Raw genomic sequence first — 25,256 nt, 5'->3', positions numbered from 1 at the left:
TCTGGGCAAGCCCCAGCTGAGAGGCACTAAGTAATTCCTGGTGTACTCCTCTTATATTTCCCAATTTGTCAAAAGAAAATTACTTTCCAATCCAAAAATGCTTTTGATACCAATGGAGACATGGCTCCAGGTGGGACCTGAACAGCAGGTGCAGATGGAACTTCAAGCAATAAAGGTCTTGTTTTCACAAGAAAACATTCTAATTAATTAAAAATCCCAAACCCACAATGTAAGAAAATAAAATGAAAGACTCATGCCTGGAGAAAAGGAATCCTAGTTTAGAAAAAACTAATTTTACAGTGTCTGCTACAAGAGGTCCATGGGTCTTAGTGGAAGACTTCCTTTCGATTGATAAAAATATATTCCCTGCCTCTCTCCCTTCCTTCCTTCCTTACTTCCTTCCTTCCTTCTTTTCTTCCTTCCTTCCTTCTTTTTTTCCTACCTTCCTTCTTTCTTTCCCTCCCTTCCTCCCTGCCTCCCTTCTTTCTTTCCCTCCTCTAAGTCGGTATCTCTGTATCTATCTTTCTCTGTTCCATCTTTGCCCATCTCCCTGTCAGTCTGTCTGTGTGTCTCAGCTGCTGCTAAAAGCATGTTTGCCCAGGGCAGTACATATTTACAGACCTAAATAAATAATAATTTCTCTAAGTATTTTATTTATCCCATTTTAGCACACATTAATGTTTAATAAAATCACTTTTTTTAGTGTGTTCTTGGGCCCTGAGTTTCCCTTCCCTCCTGTTCCTTTAGCATCTCTCAGCATTTTCAAGATTCGGGCCCTGTGCCTGGTGGGAATGAGGGAGATGGCTGCGAAGCTCTTTTGTATCCAGGGGACCAGCTCCCAGGCACGGCTCTTGCTGAGGCTTCAGCTGGGAGGACAGGAAGTCGGAAGGGGGAGGCCATAGTCCTCTACCTGATTGAAGAAGTGCAACTCCACCTTAAAGGAGGACAGGGGCCCGAAAGGGGTGAAGATTTGGGGATGAGGATGGGGTTTCTATTTTGGTGAACTCAGTCCTAGATACATCTTATCAAGCAATGACTCACGCTCGTCGGAACAGTGCTGGTCAGAAAAGAAGGGAAGGACTTTCTCGTTCATGGGCATCTGTTCTCCTGAGTCAGAGTTCCCTCATTTTTAGCTCTGGGTCTTTCTTCTCACGGGGAGCGTTGTATCCTTTGTATCCACGCTGGGGCTGGTCCCAGCGAGAGGGTACGATGGCTGCTGGGACCACCAGACATGGAGTCTCTGTGGCCCTGCATCAGGATCCTGCCTGGCTCCTTCTTGGCTCTTTGGGCTTGGATGTGGCACTTACTCTCCTTTGGCCTCAGTTTCACAATCTGTAAAACAGGGAATTAGATAAGATGTCTCTAAGAGACCTTCTGCTGTAAATCGGTGATGTAGAAAGACCGACTGTCAGCACAGCATCATCGGGAGGGTGTGAGCCCTGTGCAGGAGGATGGGCTGGACTGAAATGGCCATTTTATTAGAGATGCAAGTTCCCATGGAGCTCAGTCACTCCCACTGCCCTTGCCTGGACCCTTCTGGAAGTGGTCCCTGAGATCCTGGAGAAGCATGTGACTTATCCAGGGTCACTGGGGCAGTAGGAGGTAGAAATGACTTTAGAACCTGGGCTTTCCTGCTAGAACTGCGACACTGTATCCAGTGAGCTAATGGAAGTACAAAAATGGCATTATCCTCCATTGCCTGCTTCCTGCCCACGTCCGTAGTTACTGTAGGTGGGATGGACATGGCGATGCAGTCGCAGAAACTAGCACAGTTGGCGGGTGGTCGCGGGTGCCCTTCCCTGGCAGCCCTCTAACCTGGGCTCTGGGTCCCCACAAGGAAGGCACTCCGGACTCGTTGTCCTGCGGAAGGTTCCATATTTGTTAGAAACATCCTGAGGCCGTGATTCCTCTTCTCAGTGGCTTTCTGTGGTTCATTCCTCCCTCTCCACCCCTACACCAAGTTTGTTTTCATTCCTTTCCTCCTTTCTTCCCCTTGAAAAAGAAACAAACCCGCATTACTCCTTCCTTCTCTGGGCCTCCTCCCCAATCCCAACCCAATTCCAGCTTTCCCTTTTGTGTTCCCTGCAGTTAAACCTTCCTCTGGCTGGTGGTCCTTCCTTCTCCATCTTGCCATCCCCAGAGGAAACAGGAAGCGTTCCAGCCCAGCCTTCTTGGGATTGTGTCCTCCTCTTGAACTTCATGTCAAGCTCATGGAAACTCTTTCCTCCTTTCCCTCCCTCAAGTAGAGATCCACAAAGGGGTTTTCCCGTTGTCGCCACCCCAATAAACACGCGGGTGTGCACACACACAGACACACACTCATGCGTGCACACACAGAGCTAATGCCTTGATGATGCTCTTATTGTTTTCTTCCTTCCTACTAAGGACAGGACCCTGTTTCCACCTTTTTGGCCTTTCTTCTACTTAGCACAACATTTGGCCCAGAGTTGAATAGATACTTGGGGCCTGACAGACGCCCTTTGCCTCCGGCCAGACCTCCTCCTCTGCGTCCTGTGGACGTGATGGGCTTGAGTCCATTCCGATGTCCAGTCTATGAAATGTATCTTAAATAAGGCTTCCCGGCCTTGCCGGCCATCCATCCCCCTTGAATGGTCCTGACGCAGCCGGCTGTCTGTGAGGATCCAGCAGGTTTGCAGCCAGAGCATTTTAGGCTGTTTTCTTCTTCTTCTTCATTCCTGGCAAAACTTGGTAGTCTCAGCGGCCGGGGTTCAGGCGGTTTATTTCTATTCAACAACCAGTTATGAAGTTCCTCCTCAGTAAAGGTGCCAGTGAGGTTAGGCTGAAGAAGGGGGCTCTGCTCCCCCAGCAAGAACGTCCATTTAACCGGGGAGAATGTGCATCCCCCGAGAAAGAGAGCACAGAGGTCCACTCAGCTAAATGGGGGGGAGGGGCGCATTGATTTGTCCCCTCCCATTTGTTAGCCACTGTGGATGGCGGGACTTGGGACAACGGGGCGAGCATGAAAGAGCTCCAGACCTCCAGGAGCTCATGTCTCCAGTGGAGAGAGAACGTGGTGAGGCTTCCTTAAGGAGAGAAACCAAGTGACCCTAAGAAAGGAGAAAATGCACCTCCGTGCAGGAGTGTGTGTGTGTGTGTGTGTGTGTGTGTGTGTATGTATGTGTGCATACGTGTGTGTAAGTGTGTGTATTTGTGTGTGACTGTTTATGAGTGTGTATGTGTGTGCACATTTACACGTGAGCATTGTGTGTGCGTGTGTCTATATGAGTGTGTATATGAGTGAGTGTGTATGTGCATGCGTGTGTGCACGTGTGTATATGAGTGTGTATATGAGTGAGTGTGTGTATGAGTGTGTATATGAGTGTGTGCAAATGAGTGTGTGTATATGTGTGTATGAGTGTGTGTGTATGTGTGTGAGTGTGTGTGAGTGTATGTATATGAGTGAGTGTGTGCATGAGTGTGTATGTGTGTGTATGCGTGTGCGTGCACTGGATTTATTTTTGGACCACCTCACCTTGGAGCTGGCACCTTTGCGCTGTAAATGGATCGTTTCAAAGATGCTCTCCCAGCAGGGCTGGAGCCGAGCCCTCCCGGGGTCCCTTCGCTTCCCTGAGGGGGAGGCATTCTGGTCTGGTGTCCAGGGCGTCCCCCTTTCCTGGTGGCTCTCAGAGACCAATAAGGGCGCCCTCAGGACGTGTCCGCTGTGGAGCACCCCCTGGTCTGGTCCTGCCTGGCCGCCTGACCCTCGGCCAGAGCCGCTTCTCCGGAGGCCCTCCGGCACATCCCTGGCGCCTCTGGTCTCGCTTTGAGTCAGCTCTTGGCGCTGCCGCGGGCGGCGGCCCCCTCCGGAGATTTGGGCCGGCGGCGGAGGAGGAGCAGAACCACGAGCTTGTTTTTGCCCTGGTCGGCTTCGTGAGAAACCCCCACGTCTTCTCCCGAGCCGCTGAGCCGGCGGCTCGGCCTTTTTTCATGTGGACGCGATCAAGAGATCGTTCGAAAGAACCTTTTGAGTCAGCCGTGCAGGATGAATCATAAACCTTCTTCTCAGCGGCGATGGGAACCGCAGGCGCCCTTCGCTCCCTGTCAGCACAATCGGCCTCCTCAGCAAGGCCCGGGAGGGAGCCTTCGGCCAGAGAGCCTCGGGAGCCCCTTCCGGCTTGCCTGGCTCTTGGCAGGGGTCCTGGAGGGCTTCCCATTTCCTTCTCTAGCTCTGCTCCTCTTACAGGTGAGGAAACTGAGGCAAACAGGCTTCCAGGCCTGGCCGGTGCCATGCTGCAAGTCAGTGTCTGAGATTGGCCGTGAGCGCGAGATGAGTCCTCCTGGCTCCGGGCTCCTCTCTCTTGCCTCCTGCATCCCTGAGGCGTCCCGAAGGCCTCCACACACAGGTTCTTCTGCTCCGTGGTCCCCCCCAAAGTCATGCCCAAACATGGCACCCTGACTAGCTGGGTCCCTGCAGCACAGATGGCCACGCCGAGCCCTGTGGGAACTTCATTGATCCGAGTGTGCTGTGGAAGCCCTCCTGGCCCGCTCTGGTCGCTGGAGGCCAGACCAAACGTCCTCCTGGCTGGTGCCCACGGCAGCCCTCAAAGAGGAAACAGCCCGGAATTAGGGCTGAGGCCCCTTTCAGCATCCACACACGATCCCCAGAGGGAGAAAGCCAAGACCTTCCTCTTCACACTGTGAGGGACTCTCCAACCCCCTCAGCAGTGTCCTTGGCCCAAGCCCAGAGACAAGGAGGTCCACAAGGCCTTTGGGTGTCCCCTTAGTTCTGCAGCCCACGCCGGAGCCTTCTTGTGGTGAGGGGCCGAGTCCCAAAGTGCCCCTAACACCCCCCAACGCACGGGGATTCCCACAGCTCGGAGGGTCCCCCTGATCTTTGCTACTGTCCCATGTCAGTCAGAAGAGATGGAATAGCTCTAGCAGAGCCGCACTCGCTCTCAGAAATCCCCGGAAAGGCCTCCTTCCTTTGGGGAGTGGACCTGGGAGTTGTTCATGAAGGAAGCCGGCGATGGAGTTCGGGAGGGAATAGACGTCACAAATGGGAGAGTCCATGAAAGGCCTCGAGCAGAGCCGGCCCAGTCACCCAGCGGTTGGTCAGTGGCGACATGTGGAATGCTTTTGGCTCTCGCAGCTGAGCAATCCCAGCCCTGAAGCAGAGGACGGGGGCTCCGGGCACAGGATGAAGTCTAGCCAGGGGTCACTGTGCCTTCCATGAACTGGCTTTCCTCAGTCTTTATGTTGCCTTCCTTTGTCAAGGTTCAGTCCTTCTACTGGTGGACATTGGCTGCATGTTTTATACACGATTGATTCAAACTGAGGGAAATGAATGCCCCTCTACTGGCAGTTCTCAAGGGCTGAAACCCAGACTATATGGAGCCATATGGGGGGGGGAGGGGCTCCACTATTAACTAGAGAAACTAGGTGAAGCAGGTTTGAGATTCCACCTCCCACCCATCAGAGGGGCCTTGATGATAACAAATGGGAAATGCTGAAGGTTGGAGGGAGCGAGGGAAAACAGGCACATTGCTGCACCCCTGATTGACTTGCAAATGGCCTAAGTCTTCTGGAAAGCCAATTGGGAAGGTCACCAAAAAGTGACTCTACCGGGTGTACCTTTTGAGCCAGCTCTAAGATACCACTTCCCATGGCCATACCCAAAGGAATTCCAAGAAGAAAGGGCTCTTTGTGTACAAAATATGGCCGCTCTTTTATTTGTGGTGGCACAAAATTGGAAACCAAGAGGATGTTCACAAATTGAGGAACGGCCGAGTAAGTTGTGATATGAATGTGATAGAATACTGTTAAAATGAAAGGAATAAGGAAATCAGTGATTTCCCAGAAAGTTGGAAAGATTTGTATGAAATGATGCAGAGGGAAGCAGGTGGAATGAAGACAACGTCTGTCATCGATAGTACAAGAAGTGCAGAATTTTGAGAATCATTATAAACTGACAGAGAAGAGAATGAACAAAATCATGAGAGCAACATCGGCAATGACAATACTAGTATAAAGGCAAACAACTTTGAAAATTGGAAGAACAATGATCCATACCCATGATTCTAGAGGACGATTGATTAGGTCACATGGGAGCCATTACAAAAAGGTGACATATCTATCTCAGGTGGAAAATCCACACAGGGTCACTCATCAGTATATTTGAAAAGTGGGTTTTAACCCAGGTCTCCAGAACCCCAGAATTCTTATTGGATCTAATATCTTCTGCCTACTTCTCTGCCAAGAACATATATAATCCGGAAAGTTGGTCCTGATACATTGCAAGCAGAGGGGGACCAGATGAAAAGGTCAACAGCTCTCTCTGAGTGTCACCCCAAAAAAGTCCCCAAAGAAATCTTCCAGCCTTGGAGGGATTATGGGCAGTCATAGACAACTACCTCCCAGCACGAGATGGCCAAGTCTCTGCCCATCCCTGGCCCCTGGCCCTTCTGTTGGGTCCCAGTCCTTGTGCAGCCCACGTTTCATCCTTTTTCAAGAGAAGGTGTGAAGAACGTGATGCTGTGTACGGACTTAACTCAGCCGCCACTCACTACCACGTGGCATGTCCATGCCAGTCATTACCGGACAAGCCTGCAGAGGATGTCCTCCATCCAAGAGGCTGCTGTGAATGAGATGGATTGTCTACCAGGCCTCATTCCTTCTTCCCTCTTGTTCTTTCTGGGTGGAGCGGCATGTAGGACAGTGCAATGTCCCTCTGTTCCGAAGGCTTCCATCGCTGGTTGGCGAGGAGGTGCCTGGGCATCCAGGTGTTCAAGCACGCTGTTGATTCTGCACCTAAAGTTTTCAGAAGCCCATTTGCTTGCCCTGCCTGGGTAATGGGGCTCAGCTGGATGTTTCATTAGACTTCAGGCAAGACAGATGCTGGCTTTCAATGTGCTGCTCAGGAAGGCATCTCGGGGGGCTGCCCCTCGAGTGTACTTGAGGACTCTTTGAACTTTGTGTTCATGCACAGAAGTTCCAGCCCAGCTTTTTAGATGCAGCAAACTTGTTTTCCCTCTTGAAAATCCCAAACTGGATGAAGGACCAAACTGGTCCAGAGAGCACTGAATAAGGGACCGGGGCGGGAAGGCTTTCAGAATACCAGAGAGTGTGAAAGAAGGAGCTTCGCTGAAAGAAGGTCACTATTGATGAGCCATCAGCCAGACACTGCCGGGGCTGCTAATGGTCGGAAGTTGGTGCTATTTTGGGTTTCAGGAGAAGCGGCGTTGTATCTGTGACTTATGTGCATGTTTCCTCAAGGTGGTGGAAGAAGGCAGATGCTGATTAGAAAATTCTTCGACTTAGTTGACACCCCTAATTTTGGAGTCTCGGCGATTTCAGGCAGCTGCTGTGACACCCCAATTCTAAAAAAACAACCGCCAAAAAAACCTTTTCACATGCATCTATGGTAGAACTGCGAGCAATCCTCAAAAATGCACCCTCATACACTCACAGCAAAATGTGATTGTGAGGTTTCTGTAGCTGTTGGAATCGGGTCTGCTTAGGTTTTTGTTTCTCTTCCCATTCTTTTTGTTTTTGTTTTTTAATTGTTGGTAGATAGAAACGCAAGTAATGACCTGAGCCTTTTTTAGATAGATTTCCCCAATTGTTTGTGATATAAATTTGAACACATGGTTTTGGAGATCAAAATAAAAACATAATTCAGAAAAATAAATTGGTTCATGGAAAGAAACCCATAGTAGTCAATCTATTCCACCAGCATTTATTGAGCACCTTCTTCATCCTGGGCACTGTGCCCACTGGAGATCTAAAGACAAACATGCAACAGTCCACATCCTTAAAGAGTTTTCATTGCTCTTAGAGGAAAAAAGTCAGACTCTGGGTGCTTATTAAGTTCCCAGACTGTGCCAGGACAAAGAGAAAAGGGACTTGGCCCCTGCTCTCAGGGAACTTGTATTCTCTTGGGTGTGAAGCCATGGGCATCCGTGTAGACCAAACCCATCAGATTGTTTTTATGAAGATGGCACCAGCAGCTGATGAGATGAGCAAAACCTTCGAGACGTAGATGAACCCTGAAGGAAATCTGGTTCTCCCAAGTAGAGATGGGATGGGGAGCAGCGCCTCATGGGTGAGGAACAGGGATGCTTGGGCCCCTAGGCTATATTATAGGCATTATAGTGTCCTATCTTCACAGCCCCCAAACGATGGAGCTGCCGATAACAGACTTATTTTGCCTGTGCTAAAATGAAGTGTTAAAAGTTAAATGACTTGCTCAGGGTTACCTGACTAAGTATCTCTCAGGTTTGATTTTAACCATGTTGTTGCTTAGTTGTTGCTTTTGACTCTTCATGACCTGCTTGGGGTTTTCTTGGCAGAGAAATTGGAGTGGTGTATTTGACGGGTTGTTTAGTTGTAACCCAGGGGTTCTGTCTTTCAGAATAGAGAGAGAAAAGAGTGGAGACCCCTCCTTCTCAAAGTGGGGTACAGGGGAGACAGCTGATGTTTAGTGTTGGCTCAGAGAGAGGAAAGGGGGTTTGAAGATTTTCCCCCTTCTGCCTTCCCTCCTTAGCTAAAGCTGATCTCCTAGATTCACTCTTGTCCCTCTTGTTCCCCCTCCACTACTTGAGACCAAAGGGTCTCCCCTTGATCTGTTCACTCATACTCAGCTTGGGGAAAAGATAACTATTTTAATATCAATTCAATTGGAGTAATACAAAGAAATAACTTAACAGGGAAAAAATGGAAAAGGAAGGTGGGAAAAGGGGGATCACTGTCTCTATCTAAAACCCTTTTCCCTCCCACCTCGAGTTTGGGGGAACTCAGGCCTTGGTAGCCTGAGCCCCCTAAGAGAAGGTCAGGTTGACTTACCCTGGGTTGGGCCCCTTGGCCACAGTTCAAACTCAGGGCAACAGGAGCTGAGGTAAAGTTGGACAGAGATTTAAAATATCTTTCTCAGGTTTCCTCTTCTATAGTCTTTTCAACTGGAAAATGTTAGGGGGAAAGATTTCTAGTCATCATAAGGTGGCTAACCCTCAGGAGAAAATCTTTTCTCTCTTCAGCTTCTCAAGGCTGAGAGACCAACTCCTCTACCAGCCAGAGTCGTCTCTTCCTCCAGATTCCCAACTCCTGGGGCCACTCCCCCATCAAAAGTGATCAGTTCCACACACTCTTCAGCCTGGCACTTTTCTTATGTACTTCCATTTGTCACAGTGGTTGGCCATTTCCTTCTCTGGCTCATTTTATAGATGAGGAAACAGAGGCACATAGGATTACAGGACTTGCTCAGGGCCATACAACTAGTAAGTATTTGAGGCCAGATTGTACCGCAAGTTTTCCTGACTCAAGACATTCTATCCACCATGCCTTGGAGCTGCCCCTCAAGCACTCTTGAGATGCAAATCGCAGAAGTTATAAACTTTGAAAGACCTTTGGGGCCCAAACTGGGGATCACAGGAGGGATGAACTTAAAGGAAGTGAGAAAAAAGCAAAGAAAACCCCAAAAAGGGCAAAGTTCAAAGGACAGTGCTAGAGAGGATTTGGTCAGTCTCCCTCCTTTATATAGGAGGAAAATGTTTCTGATGGGTTAGCAACTATCTAGGCCATGTGGCTTGATCTTCTCACATCACAGTGCAATATTTGGTTGTCAAAATCCATCATCCAGTTCAGATCAGCCAAACAGAAAAGGGTTGGGTTCAACAGGGAGAAAAGCAGTCATGACTCTTGACCCTGAGAGTGACAACTGGGGCTTAGATAGGTCTTCTTGACTCCAAGTCCAGGATTTGGTCCACTGGAGACCTTTTTTTGGTGATTACACAACCATGTACAAACTTTATCCTCAAGTCTGAAGCAAGTCATCAAACAGTGACTTGAGAACAAGAGAGCCATTTTGCAATTTTCTATTTGTTTGAAGAATGACCAAGCCAGACTGAGGGTCACTCAGTGAGCCAAAGGAATCTAAGAGTAGTTATTAAGCCCCTATTTTGCTAAGAGCTAGTGATACAAATGTGTGGACCCACCAGCCTCTGCCCTCTGAATGCTTGCTTTCCATCCAAAGAGACACCTTGCAGATTGAGAAGTCTGTGGATAATAAGTCTGAGAGAATTTGGAGTGAGATGATTTTAAAGACACGATCTCAGGTGTGCTTGGAAAGTAACCCAGCTAGCATCCATACATATTTTGTTTTGCATGTTTCTCTAGCTTGAAAGAGGAGGAAACTGGACTGAGCCTTCCATTGAGCTTTGACGCTCACCTAGTGTCTGAGCATTTCTATTAATGGCGATCTTGTTTCAGAAGATCCCGTCTGGTGATTCCCAAGTGAACTACAGTATCAGCTCCTCAAGGAGTGAGCATTCAGGATTCTGGGTTCAGAATTCTAGAGTTAGAAGGGGTCTGCTCTTTCATTTGACAGAGGAGGACATGGAGGCTGCTGAGAAAAGAAGTGATTTGCCCCGTTGTGCCCAGATCCCTAATGCTCCAGTATTTCAGTGGTCCTATGATTTTGTCAATGTGGGTATTCCTGCTAATGATATTGATCACCTCTCATCCTCAGCCAGTAGTATCTGTGTCAAGATCAATTCCCAAGATGCACTCGGACCTTCTCCTCTCTTGGTTTCTTCCTCACCAGCAGCCTCAGGATGTCAGGGAAGAAATCTGGATCTCCATCAGTTATCACTCGCTCTTGCCTCCTGACATCCCTTTCTTTTTCACCTGAACGTTGTTGACACTGGCTCTCCATCCCTATATTATATGGTCCATTTTGAGCTGAGCTTCAAAGTCCATCCAGCTGAACTCTCATTTTACAATAAAAACACTGAGGTACCAGATAAATGAAATGGCCTGTCCATTATGACAGGTAATAAATGAGAGTCAGTTCCCGGGGAACATCTAACTGAATAGACTTTGACTTACTTCTCATCAAAAGCTCCAACTGGGTAGAAGATGGGTCAAATGGGAGGTAGAATTTGAACCCAGGTCCTCTGATTCTAGGGGTTGTGTTTTTGCTACTGCACTGTGATTCTACCAGTTCCCCTCTCATCTTTTTTGTGCATCTATAATGCTGTCATTTCAAAGGCAAAGAAATGCTACCCAAAAGATAGAAAAGGGGATGAGCTGATGGGCCAGGAAGGAGCAGTCCAGATGAATAGGAAGAGTGTCTATGAGATTTCTAATACCCCATCCTAGGAAGCCTATGTGTCAATGGAGAACAATCAGATTTTACTTCTGGGGAATGTTCTAAATGGAATGGCTGCCTACTGGCAGACTCCAGAAGTTCTTTGGTCAGAAAATGGGACTGGGCCTTAGGGAGGTGGGCTAGAGCAGGTCTGATGGCCAACAAGACCAGCTCCTCACCCCATCCCAGCATGTCTCAGGCAACAACGTTCTCAGCGAGAGAGCAGGAATCAAGGCACATCCTTTACCCCGTCCCTCTTCGAGTGGCTGAATCTGAGCTTTCGAGTTCCCTCCTACCAGCTCCTGTCCATTCACTAGTGGAAAAATGAAGGAGGAAGAGATGAGATCAGCAAATCACTCTTTCCACAAACACTTCTTCAGCACCTCGTGTGGGGAGAGGTCTGTGGGCGGCTCTAGATAGAAACAAAGATTGGCTTCACAACAGTACCCCAATCATTTCTCGAGTGCTCCTCTGTGCCATGTACTGTGCCAGGAAACTGTGGGGACCCAGAAAGAAGGCGCCTGTCCTGAAGGTTCTTACTCTGCCCTTTGGAGGGCAGAGAAGTCCACATCACGACTTCCTTCCCCCGTGGCAGTTTCACTATATCACAGAAGTCAAATGGGAATTTGGGGGAAGTCACAGATGACACAGAAAACGTTTTAGACACTCAGCAGTGCGTGTTGTAGGCACACAATTGCAGCATATCAGCATGTTTTGTCTTAATATCAAGGATATCTACAGTTTATTCTTAAAAGGTCGAAAAGTAACAAGTTAATGTTGGCAAAAGGAATCTGAAAGCCTCCAGATGACACCCCAAAGCTAGAAATGGAGGGATGGCTTTAAAGGTTTATTGGTGCATAAATGTGTATAAGATACTGTAAAGAACAAAGAAGGCTTCTTCCCTGGCTAAGAGGGCATCAGAAAGAATTTGCATGGCTTTCCCTGGGGTCAGGGGTGGATGTGGAAGGGACACCATGTCCAGACAGAGCTATAGGATGGGAGATGGAGGTCCTTCTCTCGCGGATGGATGGCTTGCGGACACAACGATGCGCCATCTACAGTTTGGCCTGAAGGATGCATTAGAATGTGGAAAACAAAGATCATTTGAATGGGGAGAGGCTGGATGGCTCCGAATTTAAATCCAATAGTAATGATTTAGGGAAAGGGGGCGCTCTAGGCAAAGGGAGCCCTGAGAACTTAGAGGCAGACACAGAGTCGGTGTTAACAGGAATGGGTGCGTCAGTGCCCAGAGATGGGTGACGGAATGTCTTCAGTGGGGGACCAGGGGGACAAACGAGGCTTGGGGTCCCTGCCTCCAGCAGATTAGAGTGATGAGGACGCAAATAGGAGGACAGCCAGGGCTGATGGGAGCCGGCTCATGCTGAGATCTGACTGCCGAGCAGAGGAGGGACGTGTTGTCTTCTGGGCAGTCCCACGTGCGTCCCCAGAAGGACGGTCCAGGACAATCGGAGGTGGCCTGTTAGGGTGACTCCATGGACTAGTGGCAGCCCTTGTAGCACTTTCTTTTTCCTCCTGGAGTCGATTCAAGACTAAGAGCTGGTTTCAAAGCGCCAGAGCAGTAAGGGACAGCCCAAGGGCCTGAAGCGTTTGGCCCGCATGGCCAGGGGTGTCTGAGGCCAGATTTGAACCCGCGCTTGCCTGGCTCTATCCAGGGGCCTCCCGGCTGCCCCAGGACTTGGGCTTCTAATGGCTGCGGAGCAGAAGCCACAACGAGTAATCAGCTGTTCCCATGCGGGGAGACAGCCAGAACTTCACCAGTGGTGGCCAATGGACGATTGCACATGGAAATGGCAGCCATGCCATGGTTCAGGATGCTGCCATGGCTGGCTGCAGGGAAGGAGAAGAAGGAGGGCGGCCTCTGCCCTCCTCCGCTGCCAGCATGGTGGGACGGGACATGGCGCCTGCCTGCCTGCCGCTATGGAGGACGTCAGAACACTTAGAGGGGCCCTGGCTCGTTCGCTGGGCCTGTTCTGGGGGTTTCTTAGCACATGGGGCGAGGAGGGAGGGGAGCCGCTGGCTGGAACCCCTCTCAGTGTCTCTAGGCAGGACCCCGGAGAGCCCGTCCACTGCTGTGGGGTCACAAAGGGGATGGTAGCCAACAGGTACCAGCACGGAGCGCCAGCGCGTCTCAGAGGCTCTCGGACGTCCCCAGGACTTCTCCATCCTCTCCCGGAGGCTCCGGCCATCCTGCTCTGGGGCACTGCGGCGGGGTGTCCCCAGGACTTCTCCATCCTCCCCCGGAGCCCCCGACTCAGAGAGGACCAGACTCAGTGCCTGGGATCTGGCCATCCTGCTCTGGGGCACTGCGGCGGGATGTCCCCAGGACTTCTCCATCCTCCCCCGGAGGCTCCAGCCATCCTGCTCTGGGGCACTGCGGCGGGACGTCCCCAGGACTTCTCCATCCTCCCCGGAGGCTCCGGCCATCCTCTGGGGCACTGCGGCTGGACGTCCGCAGGACTTCTCCATCCTCCCCCGGAGGCTCCAGCCGTCCTGCTCTGGGGCACTGCGGCGGGACATCCCCAGGACTTCTCCATCCTCCCCGGAGGCTCCGGCCATCCTGCTCTGGGGCACTGTGGTGGGACGTCCCCAGGACTTCTCCATCCTCTCCCGGAGACTCCGGCCGTCCTGCTCTGGGGCACTGCGGTGGGACGTCCCCAGGACTTCTCCATCCTCCCCGGAGGCTCCGGCCGTCCTGCTCTGGGCGTCCCCAGCAGGCTGCCTCAGCTGTCGGCCCCTCCAACAGGCCGGCAGAACGTGATTGGCTTGCAGGCCTGCGGGGGTATCCGAGCAGCCCTGGGGAGAAGGTGGCCTCGGGGGCGCTTGGCCCCCGTCCAGCCTTTCAGTGTCAGACAAAGGCTCGCCTCACGGCCAGCTGCTGCGGACGTCTGTGCAGGCTGGCGTGTCCTTGGCACGGCCGCAGGCACGGCCGGGGATTACTCTGCAGACCTGCAGCAGCTCCTTCCCAGATCCTTGGGGACCCGCGCCGGGGCCATCTGTCGGGGGCATTAAGGAGTGGCCTGGTGGGGCAGGTGCACGGATTAGGCGGCCTCCGAGGCTCACCGGCCGGCCGGCCTTCGTGCCAAGGCTGGGAGGATCAAGGACGAGCCCGGCCAGGTTGGGCAGCCACATGCTCCGGGGCCTCCTGGTGGGTTTGGCGCTGGCGTGAAGTCAAGACCCTCCCGGGAGCCTCTGCAGGCAGCCCTGTGGGTCGGAGGCCTCCCCCCGCCGGCCCTGGACGCCCTTCCCAGGGGCCGGCCTGTGCCCGTGAGGCCCGCGACAGTGTCTGGGGCCCCCTCCTGCGGGGAGCCCGGCAGGGCGTCCAGAGAGGCCCGCATGGAAAGGGGCCGCGAGCGCCTCCACTAGGCTCTGCGGCCTGGGCGCGCCTGCCTGCCAGGAAGCTGCCCATGCGAGAAGGGGCCGGCCGGAGCGTGGCCTCCGCGTCTTCCCAAGGCCTCTCGCCTTGCCGGGCCTGGCAGATGGAGGCAGCCCAGACCCTCCGCTTCCAGGCCGTGAGCCCTTCGCCGGCCGGCCTTTTCCGCCCACCTGGCCAGAGAAAGGCCGCTCGGTCTCAGCAGGGCTCCTGGAAGGAGGAACGAGGGCCGGCTTGGAGAGAGGACGCGGCTCCGATCCCAGCCCTGCGTCCTTCCCCCTCCGTCATCCTGAGCCTCGTCATGTGCAAACCAACGATTCTTCCCTGACCGCTTGGCCTTCAGCTAGCCGCTCCCTGAGGGCTGTGTTCCGAGGGGCAAACTCGGGGCGCTGACGGTCGCCCCCTTTTCTTCAGAGAAAGGAGCAGCCTTGAAGGCGGAGGAGAGCAGGACGGGGTGGGTCGCAGAAGTCATATGTTTGGGCTTGGAAGTCAGCGTCCCTTGGGGAGCCTCGCGACCTGGGGAGAGGAAGCCTCTACTGCCCAAAGGGCCCCCGAGAGCCACGCTGGCACGGCCATCCCGGGGCTCAGACCAGGACGTCAAACCTTCCTGCAGGGAGCTTCAGTGCTGCTGGCAGAATCCATCGATGTCCATGAGCAGAGCCCTGCTGAGGAGAAAGTGCCGGGAAGAGAGGAGAGATTCCTGGGAGCTCAGGACCTGGAGACACCCCAGAGAAGTCTCCGAAGGGTGGCACCCAGCGATGCAGCGCTGAGCATCCTCTTCCTGCGCCCTCTCCAGCCCCGACCAGCCAACGCCTGCCAAGTAGCTGTGAGCTCATCAGTGTTAGGGCTTGGCCACCGAAAAGCAAGGGCAAACCCCAGTGGAGCCGTAGCTCGTCTATGAGGCAGCGTGGGATGGAGACCCCGGCAGATTCTCAAGTTAGGGCTCAAGTTAGTAGAGAAGGGCTTTGTCCCCACACAGCCTCGTAATGAGTCTTTCTGACTCACTGGCAGAGAGAGAGAGGAAGGAAGGAAGGAAGGAAGGAAGGAAGGAAGGAAGGAAGGAAGGAAGGAAGGAAGGAAGGAAGGAAGGAAGGAAGGAAGGAAGGAAGGAAGGAAGGAAGGAAGGAAGGAAGGAAGGAAGGAAGGAAGGGAGGGAGGGAGGGAGGAAGGGAGGGAGGAAGGAAGGAAGGAAGGAAGGAAGGAAGGAAGGGAGGGAGGGAGGGAGGAAGGGAGGGAGGGAGGAAGGGAGGGAGGGAGGGAAGGAGGGAGAGACTAAGAAATGACTGTTGATTGATGGTTCTTTGATTTTAAATCGAGTGTATTTCCACTGGACCAATGGAAAGCAATCAATCATTTTTCATGCTTCCACTATGTACCTCAGTTTCCCCTTTACTCTCTCTGTGATCTTGTGAAGCAAACTGGGTTTCAGCTTTCTTCCTTGTTCAATAAGGGATCCAGAAAATTGGTTCCCGACGTTTTTCCCCATTCCCAGTGGGTGACCCTCTCTTCTTAATTATTTCCATCTGTACTCTCCCAGAGCTTGGGGGTGTAGAGATGCTTTATTCTTTGAGCTAGAAGAGGTCTGAGTAGGAAAGTGTGCTCTAGGGCCCTACTCCTCAGATCTTCATACAGACATATTCTGAATTTTTCCTTGGGGTTTGGATGAGCTAGAATGAGAGGGTCAGACCGGGCTTTGCACCCTAAGCCAATGGTCTGAGACACTACCAGAACCAGATCCTTGTGGGCCTTGTAGTGAGTCTGGGGAAAGGAGGTCTCAGGATTGCCTGGGAGTGTCCCCAAAAGCATGCTTTGTACATAGGAAGATGAGCTTTCAGAATGTAGTCCAAATGGGGCAGGTAGCCCATATGCTTCACCCATCGTCTCCCCTCTTCCTCTCTGTCTCCCTCCTCCTCCTCCTCTTCTTCCTTTGTCATTCTTCTCCTCCTGGACTGCTGGGCTCTCCTTCCACCCTTTTCTCCTCTCCTTGTCCTTTTTCCCTCCTCCTTCCGTCATTTCTCCTGGGACTAACCCAGCAACAGGGGAAACCTCCAGATAGCATTGGCATCCACACAAACTAAAGCACCCACAAAGTTGAGAGGAGAAAAAAAGCAACCTTGGATACCAGTGGGGGGAGGGGCTTTGTTCCACACACCCTACCTCCCCCCCACTAAAAGACTGTCCACTGGGGAGAAAATGGAGGCCAAGAAGAAAGGCTCTCCTTGTCCTGTAGAATCTCTCCTCCCTGTATCTTTGTCCAGTTCCCTCTGCAGTGCCAGAACCCCAGGCCTTCCAAGCAAAGGGAGCTGAGAGACCATGCCCCCACCCGCCTTCTTTTCCAATGAAGAGATGGAAGATGAGCGCTGGGGGAGGACTTGCTCAAGGTCATTTTTCTTATCGTGGTCTCAGTCAGCACAGAATCCAGCTCTCCCACTCGTGATGGCTGTGAGCAGCCCTGGGTCGTACGATCAATAGAGATGGGGACTTAAGAAGTCTGAGTTGGAAGGCTGCCCTAGATGCTCCATCACTCTGACAGTCATTAAATATCTATCAAGCCTCAGTTTCCTTATCTATGAAACAAGGACAAGAATAGCTCCCACCTCAGAAGGTGCTTTCAAGATCAAATGAAGAAAGTTTTAAGCACGTTGCAAACCTCCACCACTATACACATGTTGGTTATTATTATTTGAATCCCTGACCCTCTGTCTTAGAATCAATTCTGAGTATTGGTTCCAAGGCAGATGAACAGTAAGGGCTGGGCAATGGGAGTTAAATGACTTGCCCAGGGTCACACAGCCAGGAAGTATCTGAGGCCAGATTTGAGCCTAGGACCTCCTGTGGCTTGGTGTTGCTCTCAATCCAGTGAGCTACCTCACTGCCCCCGGTTATTGTTATTTTTTTATTATTACTGTTATTTTCCCATGAAACAAAGAAGAGAAACTACAACTTGGCTCAGTGATACAAGAGCGGGTATACTCCATTTAGTCTGGAATTTCTTAATAACACTCGTGGCTAATCTAAAATCATGCCCAGGCCAGGGAAGGCTCTCCCTCTTCAACTTGCCCATACCCTGACTGCCAAAGAAGCTGGGATGGTGAGACTCCCCCGAGAGGCTACAGAGAGCACATGTTGGTAGATGGCAAGAGGAGGACCTTCAGTGGTGGGGAAGTAAACATATTTTGCCAGTATAAATGCCTGGAGAATGGTTGAAGTACAATAATAGGATGCGGTGAAGTAATCAGCAAATAAATCACAGAATTTGATGTAATTTACTAAGTGTTACAAACATGCCTTGGAGCATGAAGCTCTGTTTACGATGAGATCCTTGTGTTTGGCTGATGGCTGCTAGAGAAGTGGAGGAAGAGCAATCTGCCCATGCCCAGGCATCATGCAAGATCACTCGGGCGCTGGTTCAAGGGGCAACTTGGTAGTAAACCAGGATGTGGTGGTCAAGAGAAGCGAAATGTGTTTGGCTCATTTTCGGAGAGGGGCACCTACTCGTCCACTCAAGGTTCCATGGAAAATGTTGAGGTGCAAAGACGAATCCAGGGGAGACCCTGGTCCCAAAGAGTCTGCTGTCTACTGGGATGTGTGTCCAAGGAGATGAAAGTGTGAGAGGCATGAAGGAGAGCTCCAGGTGAGATGCTGGGAGAAATCTGCTTCATCTAGAGTCAGAACGAAGAAGCAGATTTCATCTTAATGTCTTAAGGTCAATGGGGAGGGGTTTGGAGTACGGAGGACTTCCTAACCAAGCTATCCAATAGATGCAGCAACTTCTTTGAGATGTGCTGGCTTTCCCTTCGTGAAAGCTCACCGAGAAGAGGCTGGGGGACCGTTATCTTTCAAGAGGAATCCTTGGTCAAGCATCTGTTGGACTAGAGGACCCTGAGGTCCCTTCTAACTTCAAAATTATGCGATCATGGAGATATCGAGGATGGCTGCATGGAGCAGAGAGAATCAAGAGTGGAGACTTGGAGGAAGGGAAGGACTTCAGCCAGAAGAAAATGGTAGGACTGGGGTTGAGGGTGAGGGAAGAAGGAGCCCGGATAGAATGAGCAATGACTTGGAAACAGAAGAGGAAAATGTGAGTTAAAAACAGGGAAAGGGGATGAGTTTGGCTACAATATATCAAACCCATGTAAAGAAATGATATGAGTTATGGCCAAAAGGTACTTGGAGGAAGGCTCTGAAAATAGATTTTTGTGTTTGTGCCCCTTCACCCATCTTACTTTTCATATATTTTGCATTGATCTGTCTCCATACCTGGGACCACAGATTTTGAGTTGGAAAGAATCTTTAGGGATCTCCTAATTCAATAATTTTACAGATAAGGAAACTCTGACCCAAGAAATGTCTTGTCCAAGCCCTGACTTCAGATCCATTTTGCCTGGTGCTCTTCCACACTCTCTCCCATTTTGACTTCACTTAATCGAATGTTTTGAGGTCAGTGACCATTCTGGTTCTGACTTGTTGGTACTCTGGTACAAAGGAAGTGTCTGATTTGTGCTGGTTGAATGTGAATGAATGAATGAATGAATGAATGGGAGATGTTGAAGGTTTTTGTATAGAGGAATACTGTCCTATGTTCCCAAATGGAAATGGCTGCCTATCAGCAACTCGTCAGAGACCCTTCGGAATTTTACTTAGAGGTCACTTTGTTTGGTATATTCATTTTTAGCCCTCGATCGACACAGGGATTTCTCTGTCTCTCAAGCAGTAGATCCCAGGAGGGGGTTCTGAGGACAAGGTCAAGGGCTTGCTTTGCTGCAGAATCACTTTTTCTGTCGATTTATAGAATGGCTTCTCTCTTTCTAGGGTATTGGAAGATAGATTGTTGAATGCTCCAGTATCCTGGAAAACAAACAGAGGACCAAATTTGATGAGTTGCATTTTGGTTCTATGAAATTTTCTGGCCCACATTTGCCAATGAACTATTCAGTAACTTTAGGCCAACCAGCAATGCTGCCCCTGCCTCAAAATTCAGTTGCTTCTACCAAGGCGTGTGGGATAACCATTGAGTGGGTAGGAGATGGTGCCAGGTAGCTTACCTCAGAGACAAATTAAGGGAATGAGCTTGGCAGGATCTCTGGCAATTTTGGCCCACAAAGGTGGTCGCTATGTTCAGAGCCAACCCTAGGAAAAACCCAAGTTTTTTTTGGCATGCCTTCTTCCTTCTTTCCCTCCCTCTCCCTCCTTTGTCAGCATTCTGACCCACCCAGGACCCTGAGGTCTTACTTGGTGCCACAGTGGGGAGGCAATGGATTTAGAACTTAGTGAAGGAGTGTGGCCTCAAGGGCCCAGTCTGGCATCTCTGGGAGATATTGGCAGATGGGTAAGGGGCTTTCCAGAGCCCCTTCCAATGACATTATGAAAACACAAGCCACCTTGTAAAACTGCCCCCTCTCAAAAGGTATGAGCAGGGCTAAAAGCCAAGCCAAGACTTGCTCGGCTTCACTGGGCTTCTTGTGTAGACTGTTACTATAAATGGATGTGGGGTTGGAGAGCTGGTTTCTAAAACAAAATTTTAAATGGCTCCGATTTCTAGTCATGCCTCAGATGAGGTGGTTGGGAGGGTGGGGAGTGAATACTGTGGCTCAGCTTTCTAGCTGTGCCTGGATGTGCAACCAAGGGAACTAGGACTTAAGACATCTTATTTGTTTTTCTTCTTATAGTTTCCAAAGCACTTTCCTCAAAAAAAATCCTGAAGTTGAGATAGGATAGATAGGTCAGATCAAGAGTGCTGGGTGGCCCAGTTCCAAATCCCCCATCAATCAGTCATTTTCATCACACGAACTCTGTGCTGGGTACTATGGGTGCAGAAATCCAACCACAAATGGTTTCTGTCCGCGCCCCCCCCCCCCCAGTGGTTCTGAATTTGAACCCTCCCTCCAAGACCAATTGTGGGCAGGTCCCTCAACAACGTTGAGCCTCAGCTGACTCATCGGGAAAACAAGATGGATAACATGTGTGAAATGAGAGTGACTGACAACAGCATCTCCTCTTAGAGAATATGGGCAGCAGAGTGCCATCTGGGAACTTCAGAAACACCTGAGGCAGGCTGTGAGGACACAGGACACCTGAACGCAAGGAACTGGTTTGTGCCAGTGTAATCTGTCCCTTGTCTGGTTCCCAGTCTGCCCAGAAGTAAGATGAAGGATGCTTTCCTTCTCTCCCAAAACCGAATTAGATCCAACTTAATCTGGTTTTATTATTGTGCCAGGATCTGGCCATGGGAAGACCCAGATAAAAGAGATCCCCGTTCTTCAAAAGCCTGTAGATTCTGGGGACACGTACAGAGAAGAAGGCAGGCTCCTTGGCTACCCTGCCTTCTATGACTCAGTGCACTGGCTTCTCTCTTGGGGAGGTGATGGGAAGTGCTGCCCCCTCGTGGAGGGCTGGAGACTCCTTGGCCCCTTCAATTTCCTTCAGTGCCAGGCTCCCCTTTCATCTAGGGAGCTGGACAAAGGACCCATGTGTCAGAATCCAGCCTCACCCAGTCCATGGCTCAAAGCCCGACTGCCCAGCCTTGCCTCCATTTGTCTCCACAGGCTGGGGAGCAGCTGGGTTTCTTGAGGTAGGTCCTTGGTTGAGAATGTTTGGGAAATCTGCTGTGACTTGGGAGACTTAAGGCACAGAACGACACACTGAGGACAGGTCTTGTCCATCTTCCATAGCACCATCCTACAAATACTTTAGGACAGCTTTGGTCTCTTCCCGGATCTTCTCTTCTCCAAGATGCATATCCTTGTTTCCTGTAGCCCATCCTCGTGCCGCTATTCCGATTGTTCTCCTCTGTGTCCTTGGGAGCGTGTCCGTTTTCTTCCCCATCAGTGTTGACTAGAACTGTAGAGATGACAGGAAAATGTGCCAAAAGCGCGAGTGTGTCTGTGTGTACAGATACACTCACGCATTCATCCTGACTTGAGTCACCCAGTGGGCTAGAGAGCCCGATCCCTTTTGTAGTATCTTCAAAAATAGCAAGCAGACCATTTATACTTTCATCCAAGTCATTCTCTTAAACAATACAAAACCCTTCAAGCCATGATTGATGAACTTCTTTTTAGAAAAAAGCCTTGTTTTCAACCAACAAAACCCCAGCAATAACAGCCACAACAAAATAAAGACCGAAAAGCCTTGTAGGTGATGGCCAGTGCCAACCGGGACGAAGATCTGAGGGGCCGAGGCCGTAAGGGCAAAGCAGCCAGGAGCCCTTGCAGCGGAGTCATCCTCCGAGAGTTTGCCATTGTCCAGAATTTCCATTCATTGCTTACGCTCTGGATTTCCAGTTTTGTCACAGGATAAGGTTAGTAAGTGAACCGTTGTTTATTAACCACCTCCTGTGGGCCAGACACCATGCTAGGCACGGAGAGCCTGGGATCCGTTTCATGTACCTCCCAGCAGAATAGTTCGTCCCCTGGACAGATTTTGCCAAGTCGTCATCTAAGAAGGCACGAGCAGAGCGTGTGCCTTGGTCTTTCCAAGTGTGATGAGGGACGGGGTTGGGGAACAGCTTCGCTAGCCTTGTAAGTCTTGGGTTTCAGAGTTTAGGAGTGATAGCTGTGAGGCCAACGGCGGATCTCCTACTTGACCCAAACAAGGAAAATGCCCTCTGAATTGCGACTTCTTGTTTTGTCTTTTTACCTGATCTGATGCAAAATCTAACTTAAAAATGGAATGAAAATTAAAATTAAATTCAAGTTCCCACCTCCCGGGTCGGATTGTGCCACATCTCTGCCCAAACACTTTTCATGGCTTCACGTCAATGATGAGCTCAGCTCTCAGCTTCTCTTCTTCCTATTTCACGTCCCCCACAACCCGGCTCCCATCCACCTCTCCATCCTTTTTTCCTTTGAGTCTCCGCTCAGCTGGGCTATAAGCGGCCCCCTGAGCTCAATTCTCTATTCTGTCTGTCCTCTCCTACTCTTCTTGACCCCATAAGGGCTTTCTTGGCAAAGATACTGGAGCACTTTGTCTTTGACAGATGAGGAAACAGGCAAACAGGTGACTTGACCAGGGTCACACAGGCCTGTCTGAGGCCAGACCATCTGCCTTATTGTAATTTCATTCTTGGAAAGGTTTGGGGCAGATACACAGTAGGAGTGAGAAGTAGGGCCCGAGGCCTGTGGCTGCTGCCTCCAGGTCCTGAGGCGGAAGTCAGGCCGAGTTGGGGAGCCCCAGGTGGGCTCTGAGCGGGGAGGGAGGGGGAGGAAAGCCACTGGTGACTTGGAGCACGCAGCCTGGCTGTCCAGTGGCCCAGGATGGGCCAAGCAGAGCAGTCGGTGAGCAGTTACTGGGCTCCTTCTGGGCCCCAAGAGGCCATGGAGGCAGCTGGGGCCTGGCCTTGTCAGTTACAAGCATCATCGAATTTCAGAGAAACTGATCAATCCGTCCACCAGGGAGCCGCTAGTGAGGCCTCCTCGCCATGTGCTCCAGTCACTGCAGGGAGGAGGGACTGGAGCATTTTTGATTTTGACTCCGTGTTGCTCACTGGAATGCCTGGCCCTGGGGAGACACGTGATAGAAGCATGTCTTTTAAGGGTGCTGGATTCGAGGGGACCCGGCCCAGCCTCCTCCCTGGACTCCTAAAGAAGTTGCAAATCGTAAATGTGAAATGATTGACTTAAAGTCACACAAGTGATAACTCATGGATGTAGCACGTGTGGGTGCCAGCCCCTGGGGGATCACTAGCTCCTTTGATCCTTACGAGGGACCAGAGAAGGAGGAGGCTGTGGGGCTCCTCATGGCAGAGAAGAAGAAACTGATATGAAGTGATTTACCCAGAGACTCCCAGCTGGTGTCTGAAGCTGGATTTGAACCCAGATCATTCTGATTCCAGGCCCATCACTCTATGCCCTTCGGAGTACCACCCCCTGAACCAAGCTGCCCTGCGGTTCTTCCATAATACCAACTCCCTCCCTTCTGTCTAGGCTGAGGAGGGTGCAGATCCTCTCCAAATCCTTCTGTAAGGATCAGAGTTTTCCATACTCCAATACTGGAATAATTTTCCAGCAATGTTTTGAGATTGTTTTCATGGATGAAGGTCCCTAGAACTCTCAGATAAATGGTTGCTCCTTTCCCCTGAGGGTACTGCTTGCTCCCTAAGCCTCTCTGTCCCTGTCTGTCTGTCCTTCTGTCTCTCGTTGAGGATGGGAGCTCATGGCCTCTCCAGACGGCCCATGTAATGGTTGGGCATTTCTGTTAGAATGCTCTGCCTTGCCCTGAAGGGACTTTGGACCCTTATTCTGTCCTTGAAGCTACCCAAAACGAGGCTAGTCCTTTTGGGGAGGGAAGGTGGCACTTTCCACTGTGCGCTGTGATGGGGCAGCTGATAGGGGAGAGTGGAATTTGTGCAAGACTGACATGCTCTTTCAGTATCAATCAGCCTATCGAGCGAATGAATGTTTGCCGTCCCCTCCGTCTCATCTGTCAGCCTTTATCTGCCTCCCCTTCAAAGCTAAACTTAAAAGCAAGTGAAGGTATCTCTCTTCTTTGCTTCCCCTCTCTCACCTCCCACTCACTTCTCAACCTTTGCCAATATAGCTTCTGTACCGAGCACTGAACTGAAACTTCTTCCTCCTGAGCCTCGGTGATCTCTTGATGGATAAATCTGGTGCCTTTGTTTCAGGCTCCAGCTTCGTGACCTCTCCACGGGATCTGATGCTCTTAAGCCCACCCATGTTCAGCTAGAGGCAACACTGGTTTAGGGGTCAGAGGAAACAGGTTCAAATTCTACTTCTCAGACTTATCTCCCCTTGAGCAAGGCAACTCTCTAAAATAGAGGCATTGGGCCAGCTGTCTTCTGAGATGGCTTCTACCTTGGGATCCGGATCCCTTCTCCCTGGTGCTTCCTGCCACTGTGCTGTCGTGATTCTCTTCCTAGCTAGCTGACCCTTATTCTTCTGGTTTCCTTTGTGAGGTCATCATCCTTATCCTGCCTTCTCCACATAGGTGTCCCCATAGGTTCTCTCCTGGGCCCTTTTGTCTTTCCCCACTCTGAATTCTCAGAATTCTTCCCCCAGGAGCTTCACTTCAGCTCTAACTGATCTGTGAACATATTAAACCCCTCCAAATAGGGTATAAAGTCCTTGAGGGCCCGGGGCTGGGTCATTCCTCTAGTGGGGTCCCCATCGCCTTGCACAATGCCTGACACAATAGAAGTCTCATGAAATGTTTGTCTGAATCCTTGATGGAACCCAGCTCTTGGCCCCTGCCCTGAGCTAAGGGTGGGGAGGTTTCTGAGAAAAACTTAAGAAATCCAGGCCCACCTTCCCAAAGTTCAGTGCAAAGAAGACTCACAGCTGCGTGCTTAGAACTGGAGGAACTCTATCTAGTCCCCTAAATTCTGATCGTTTATTCTTTGGAAACTTTTCTGCTCTTTCCTGAGTTTTATCTCTTGAGTTTCTGTTAAGGTGGTTTTTCCACCCCTTCTCTTATCTCATGGAAAATTCTCTCCTAGGTTGGGACAAGATTTGCATCTGGCCATTTTAGGACAATATCCCCTCTGTGAGTCCAAGATGTTCCCTTTTTCCGTGCCACCCCAGTGCTCCCAGTTGTACCTGAACCCAGTGAAGCCCTTCCTGGATGTTTACACCTTTGAAATATTTATAGATTTGCCTCCTGGCGCTCCTTAGTCATCGCTCAGCCCGGATCTACTGTACATATTTAGTGCCTTTCATTTTTTTCTCTATAAATCAATCCCTCTTTTCCTTCTTCTCTGACTTTGCCTTATGATTCCCTCGAGCTGTTTTCATCCATTGCAGATGG

The 25,256-nt window shown here is 50.7% G+C and overlaps 1 protein-coding gene across 4 annotated transcripts in view; it reads left to right on the top strand.

Annotated features, from left to right (window-relative positions):
* Positions 1 to 25,256, top strand: part of LPP (LIM domain containing preferred translocation partner in lipoma) — a 470,195-nt gene that overhangs the window by 359,517 nt on the left and 85,422 nt on the right. The gene's annotated exons all lie outside the window — the stretch shown is intronic.

Source organism: Monodelphis domestica, chromosome 8 (assembly GCF_027887165.1).
Source record: "Monodelphis domestica isolate mMonDom1 chromosome 8, mMonDom1.pri, whole genome shotgun sequence".
Taxonomy (NCBI): Eukaryota; Metazoa; Chordata; class Mammalia; order Didelphimorphia; family Didelphidae; genus Monodelphis; species Monodelphis domestica.
Note: the sequence above shows the minus strand (reverse complement) of the source record. Positions and strands in the feature narration are given on the sequence as shown.